We start from the raw sequence: 7,471 nt of genomic DNA on the forward strand, positions 1-7,471 counted from the left end.
GTTCCTCAGATTAAAATTCTGTTGTGCAGAAGTAAATTTACTTTTCTATAAATTGGTTTAGTAAAGACCAATTCTTTTAGACTTTACTGGAAGTACAGAATTAAAATTGAATTACTTTAAAGTATTGCATAAGCAAGCCATATATGTATTTAATGCTCTCTGACCTGTTCACATATGTAATTTCACACAACCAAACCCTAAAGTTGAACGGCATCAGTATAAACTTGATCAAGGAAAGAATATGTTTTGACACAGAGTCTTAAGTGTTCATTCTCTCACCACAGCAGGTTATTTGTTCTGTTCCCATGAGTTGTGCTCTAGAGGGGGGCACTCCCTGCTGCCCTCAAGCCCACTCCAGCAGGCCTGCAGAGCTCGACAAACAAGACCCTAGGTCCAGTCAATTTGTCTGGACAAATGTGGGGATTTGGGGCCATGGCAAGCTATGCAGGGGCGAGTGCTAATTGTTTGTATGCCAAGCAACTCCCCTTCAATCCCTTCTGGTCTCTCAAGTCACCCTATTCACCTCAGTCTTTGTCTGGTGAGTAACTTGAACCTGACACATCGGACCAGAGAAAGTGCAATTCAAGATATTTCCCCCTCTTATTTGCAACTTCACCCCATCTTTTGTAGCACGAATCAACATTACGGAAATTGTGAATTTTCTTAATGTTCCTTCTTCACTCTAATAGATGTTAAGCAGATGGGTGGGGTAATATGTGGTCCACTTAAACCTCCACACTCTGGACACCATAAACTGAAGCTGTGCAGCATCACTAAATGTTGTCTGAGACAATCTGTGAAAGTGGCTGCAGCCTGGCGTCACCTCAGGCCCCTTGTCCTCCACCAGTCCGGTCAGCCCCCCCCCCACTCCCTTGAGCTCTCCTGGCATGCTGATCAGAGGATTAGGCCTCGAGACGGCGTCGAGTCAAGAGCATGTGAAAGAAAGGGAAAGGCATGCAGGGAAGATGAGGTGCATACTGGTTTCACACGCACCCACACCCACACAAGAAGGGGAGCAGACGTGGGGGCGTGAGGACCACACGCTCAACTGCAGCAAAGGCAGCTGGTCAGCAGAGGGTGCTGCTATGTAGTGTTTAATCTGGGGTAAAGTACAATTTTTAAGCCATAAAACTGCAAAATGAGCTAAAACTAGATGGCAAAAGTCAGTTCCAAAAGCATCCCAAAACTGTATTCCCATCTTTCTCTTCCAGCCCTTCAAGGAAAACTCTGCTTTCAGCTCTAAATCATTACAGAATTCAAGAATTGAGAATAAATTTTAGGTTAAAAAGGGAAAAAACAGAGCACTGCCACAACTGTACAACAATTAAAGACACTGATAATCCATGAAAAAATGAATTCCAGACTGAATTACCACAACACTTGAGAGTTTTGACCAAACAAACACATATCAAACAGCTTGATATTGAAAGATTGATCTCTTTCTTCTATTTCTGTTACATTCTGTTGAGTGAAATCTCTTTGTCATAAGAATCTTGAAGAGTTTAGAGATAAATTGATAATGAAACTTATTTTAGGTTGGAGCCCTGGGAAATGAACAGAAACAAACATACACTTAACACTTTTTAACTTTGGGTTTTTAAAGTTTCCTCCTTCTCCCTAAACTCTTTTCTTTTCTGTTTTACTTATTTACTGCACTGTTATTTTTGACATCTTCATTTGTGTACTTTTTTGCAATCTAAAATGTTCCTGAGACCCAGTATTTATTCAATAAACAATTTTTTAATTGGCCAGTTAGAATAAAAATGAAATTATGTGCAAGGGACTTTTGCACTCATCCAATTACATAGATATAACCTGCAAAACAGCAATAAAATGTAGGCCAATGTTGCCTCAGTTTCACCTCTAAGTTAAATTCATTTAAATCTCAATCAGATTACTTCAATATGTAAACGAGAGTATATTGGTTTATAGAAAGCATCAAGCAAAAGCACAAAAATCCCCCTATGAAACAAGTAATATATTTTCAACGTGTTTTTTTAATGAAACCATACCTGTTGCCTCAATTTAGTTAATATTACTTAATATTTAAGCATCATTTTCAATTTTCTCTTGCCTATATATCAAAATTGGCAAGATTGTCCGTCAAAAATCCTATTTTCCTCCTTTTTTAAATGCCATACAGTCGTCCACTAGGTCGTATCTTCTGCCCCCTGGTGGATTATCGGTGCATTGCATGCATCTTGTCGTATGCGTCAGGTTATTAAAGAGAAAGATCTCTCCTTGAGGCTGCAGAAGTCTCAAAATTGGTGAATCACATGATTTTCTTGAATTTACAGGGTTAGAAAATTAAAGGGGTGCATTTGAATTGGCTGCATAAAGGAAATGAGGAAGCTTGAATATGCTGCATAAAAAACGTTTAATTTACATAGGCCACACTTATCCTTTAATGGGCTGTATGAGAATATTTACTCAGTGTTACCTCTCAGACATTTTTAGTATATTTCAGTAAAACTGGCCATGTTTGTAATGGTTTGAAACGTTTATTGAAGTAGCAGAGCAAGTAACTCTTTATTTTAGTGGGCCCTAATTACCTAGTAATTTTTTTGTAACAAGTGGTAAATATCTAGTCATTTCCAAGAATATGGTGTAATTGTATAGTAATAAGTTAGCACTTTACAAGGTATACCTTGGAAATCTGGAAATATGAAGGAATTATTTAAATAGTAATAATGTATTAATTATCAAGTAATTTCTTGTAGTATTGTGGCAACCCTCTGACCCTACAGGATAGAGTGAAGTACCACCTATTTACAAGAGATCTGCCACAATATTACAAGGAATTGTTTGATTGTTAATACATTATTACAAGGGAAATACTTCCTTAATATTACCGAATTATTTCTTGGTTGAATGCCAACTTACAACTTAGTGATTACCCCCTTATTCTTGAGGCATTACTAGATCATTAAACTTATTACTATAAAATTACCTGACAATTACGGCTTTTGGCTTTTGGGCTTTGACTTCATCACTCCGCACAGATTTATGTTATGCAAAAAAATTTAAGGAGTGATGAGATAATAAGTTAAACCCTCAGTTTCAGCCTATAGATGGGGTGCTGGGGAGGCAGAATGAATGAATGTTTTCTCTTTGAAAGAAAAGGCAAAGCTAACCTTGTATTTGTTCTGCTGATAATGACAGCCATTATTTCTACACTCACTTAAAAGATTGTTCACCCAAACCATTTGTTCCTGGCCTCTCTACTTTAGTGAAAATACTGTTGGCACAATAATCTGAATGGCTAGAGTCCAACATGTTTTTCAGACAGATACATCAACCATTTAGGCGTCATTATGACATTAACACTATTTACTGAAACAGCAAAGACAGAGTTTAGGAGGTTTATTAAAACCAGACAGCCTTTAGGGTTGTTAGTCCAGATTTATTGGTCTAAACTCAAGCTGCATGGCCAGATATTGAAAACTGAAGTTAAGGAACTGCTGTTGCTTGAGTGTCCCCTTGAGGCTGCCTGCAAAAGCCAAGGAATCCCGTTAACAGCCCATATTAATATATAATCCTAAAGATGAAAAAGACATGACTACAGCCTGTTTCAACAACTTGCTTCGGTCTAAATAACTAATTTCTTTTTTGGTTCATGCTGTACATGGGGGTTCTTTTCAAAGCTCACATTTTGATCCTTTGAGGATAAAAATTATGCATACATGTGCATTATTTGAGGTGTGGTTGAGACGTTATTTTCCAGGAGGCTGCCTTAACTCTGCCTCTTTACATTTTGATATGTTATTTAAAAGTTAGGATGCATTTTATATCATAACATTTTAGTTGACAGTTATCTATGTATTTGGGAGCACAGTCAGAACAGCCAGTCAGAGCAAAAAAAGAGCTTAGGACAGTAACAGCTACCATTGACCTTTACATGAAGCAATTAGGTCTCCTTAAAACCTTTTACTGATATTATTTACCTCACTGTCAAACAATTACAAATTTAAATCTTGATAAATGTCAGAATTCTGTCATCCATCAGGATTAATCTCCCTTTTGACACATTTGTCAAATGTTTTTGTTTCATTCTGGATTTTTCTACGGTCTTGAACTGAGGGAAATTGACTTTCTGTTTGCATACAGACATGATTTAATTTTGAAAGAAAATAAAAGACTCTCCAAGGTAGATTTAAGATGGCGGCTGTGTCGGAAATGACTCCCTATTCACTATATAGTGCACTATTCTGTAGTGATGTCCAGTTTGACTGACCATTGTTATACCCTTTTTAGTGCTTGCATTATATCCCATGATGCATTGTGAGAAGTAGTGAACAACCAATGGTCACCAACCCAGCAGTATTTACCATCATGCATTGTGACGGATAGTGACAGACAGATGAAAGGAGCATGGCAAGTGTGAATATGGAGCACAGGAACACAGAGCAATTCATATTTAAAGGATTTAAATAAAGTCATGTTTTTGATTACAGACATAAGACCATAAAGCACAAAATGTGGAATTATTCTGCTGAAAAGTCAAAAATGGACTGTGTACATACAGTGCTTAACAAATTTATTAGACCACCTGTCATTAAAAACAAGAAAACAGATATTTTAGAAATCTTTCAAAAACTTGTTTAAAACTAAAAATGTTATGGTTATTTATTTGGCAAATAACACACTGAAACAACTAAATAGTCCTTTTTCACACATGGTAACCAAAAAACTTCATATTTTGTATGGCCTCCTTTGGCCTTGGTAACAGCTTGTATTCTTGCTGGCATTGTTTTTATGTACTTTTCCACAGTCTCTTTTGTTATTGAGTTCCAAATAGTTTCTAGCGGTTCCCACAGACTTGCTTTAGATGAAACTTTTGTGCCATCAATCTTTGAATCTACTAAATACCAAATTTGTTCAATAGGATTCAGATCTGGACTTTGACTTGGCCAGTCCACCAGTTCCAGTACTCCAGATTCCTTTTTCTTGGTCAAATAGTCTCTGCACAGCTTTGAAGTATGCTTGGAGTCATTGTCTTGTTGGTATATGAACCCATGACCAATCAGATTCAGTCCAGAAGGGATTCCATGATGCACTAAGATGTTGTGGTAGATGTTCTTGTTCATGATACTGTCGATTTTCACTCATTTGCCCATGCCGTATCCAAAAATGCACAAATGGAACCCCATACCATAATGGAATCTCCACTGTGTTTCACTGTGGGTGCAATGCATCTAGCATCAAAACGTTCTCCGGCTTTTCTGTGGACATAAACGTGACGATGCTGACTGAAGAGTTCAAACTTGGACTCGTCCATCCAGAGTACCTTCTTCCAGTCATCAACAACCAGCCTCAGATTTGCCAGGGACTGGCAAATCTGAGGCGTTTCTGGATGTTTGCAGGCCTCAATAATGGCTTCTTAGCAGCTTCCCTTTAAGCCTTGTTCCGTCAGTCGTCTGCTTGTGGTCATTCTGGAGACTTTCTCAGACTCTGATCTAGAAGCATTCATCTCTGCCTGAAGATCAACAGTGGTCTTCCTTCTGTCTCTAGTTCTTCAAATCTTGAGGTGTCAGACATCTGCTTGAGTTAACTTTCGTTTCCTTCCCTCTTCCTTGGGGCATTTTGTAAGTACCGGTCTCGGCAATTGACTCCAAAGCATACTTGACCATACTGTGAGAACATTTTATGTCTTTCCCTATTTGTCTCAGAGACCATCCAGCATCATGAAGTGCTTTAATGCAGACTCTTTTATTTTCAGTGAGCTCTCTACGTTTGACCATTTTGAACAGGAATGAGGAATTTCAAACTGAATTCACCTTTTTATACCCAAATTTGAGCCGGCTCACTGGGCTTCTCTGAGAAGTCAGAAATTAACCAAGCACAACATTCAACCACTAAAACTAATTTTCTGTTCAGGGATGCAAGTAAATAACTATAATTTGACATATTAATCAAGAAATAATAATGTGCTTCACTATTTTTTCAGGGTTTTTTTGTAAATCAGTAAATTTGAAAATTCAAGGATAACAATGATAATTATATTTTAGCATTAAAAATATCATTTCAGTTAAAGAGCTTGCACATATGGGTGTATTAACCATTGCAAAAACATAAAAAATGATTTTGGTAATTACCAGTGCTGTTACTTTAGGGCAGCTGTGGCATAAACCTTACTTTGGGTGGTGGTTTAATAAATTTGTTAAGCACTGTATGTATATATTTTCTTTTCAAATTGATTTTTCAATTTTAAATTGTAAATTGCTTTGGAAATGAAACCAGATGATTTCCATACTTATAAAGCTATTTGAATGGAATGAGGGAGACATGTGGAAAAGGAGCTATAGGCTGGCTTGAACCTGGGTCGCCTGAGCACATTGGGCTCAACATTGACCTTTTTACTGTTCCATTATTTAGTTTTAATCCATAACAAGTTGCTTTTTCTCTGTTGAAGTTCCTTATTTTCTTTCAAAATAAAAGCAGGTCTGTATCCAAGTAGGAAGCGTATAACCCTTGGTTTAAAGCAGCGCAATAATCCCAAATGAAACAAAAAAAAGTTTGAATTTAAATGGTGGACTTTCAAAATGGGATTGATTGTGTTTAACTTTGCCTGTATAATGTAAGATGTAGTATATAACTTAATGATAGGCTATGATCTTGTTCCAATTTGTGCTCCTTCTCATGCATATCACAGGCAACAAATAACACCTAATAGGTAAGAAATGACCTGCAGGGGTCCACAACTGTGAAACAAGCTTGAAAGCACTGTAAAAATGTTATCATCTTTGTCTGTCTTCAAAGCAAGCCTGAGACAACAGCTGCGACTAAAATATGTTCAGTTCTAAACATCTGATCATTTCTTAGCAGCTTCACATATGAAAAACATGCTCCAGCTAATTTAAATGGCTATTTTCAAAGTGCCATTCTCTGCGTGTACTGTATTAGTGTCATATTTAGGATCATGAGAACAAATATAAGGGTATTCTAAAATCTTGAATTAATATTAAGAATTTTTTTTGTTTTATATTTGTTATTGTGTATTTTATGTATTATATATTTTCACTGCAAATTATATAATGATGTCTGATAATGGCAATACATGATAATGACTGACCTAAGCTCAAACCACATAAAGACAAAAGACAGCAAGATACACATAAACAAAACAAAGGAATTAACCAAAAAAATTAAATAGAGAGAACTAAATAAAGTAGAGCTTATATAGTTAATTTTATTCCTAACTCTCAGGCTTTGTCATAAGTTTAACTAAAGAGCACATAAATAAATTCACCATTTAGAAAGTTTCCTCTTTATTGATACTGTTTTATGACGTCACTTTCCAAATGTTTCTTGTCTTGTCTATGGGTACCTAACCCTGACCTTAGAGCACACATGAAGAAAAATAGCTAAAGATAAATCTCCTCATTTTAATGCCCTAATCCAGAGACACACACAAACACGTCAACACTAGTTTCTACAAATCTTTAACAGGGTCATTAGGAACGTTCCCTCC

Source organism: Cheilinus undulatus, linkage group 15 (genome assembly GCF_018320785.1).
Source record: "Cheilinus undulatus linkage group 15, ASM1832078v1, whole genome shotgun sequence".
Lineage (NCBI taxonomy): Eukaryota > Metazoa > Chordata > Actinopteri > Labriformes > Labridae > Cheilinus > Cheilinus undulatus.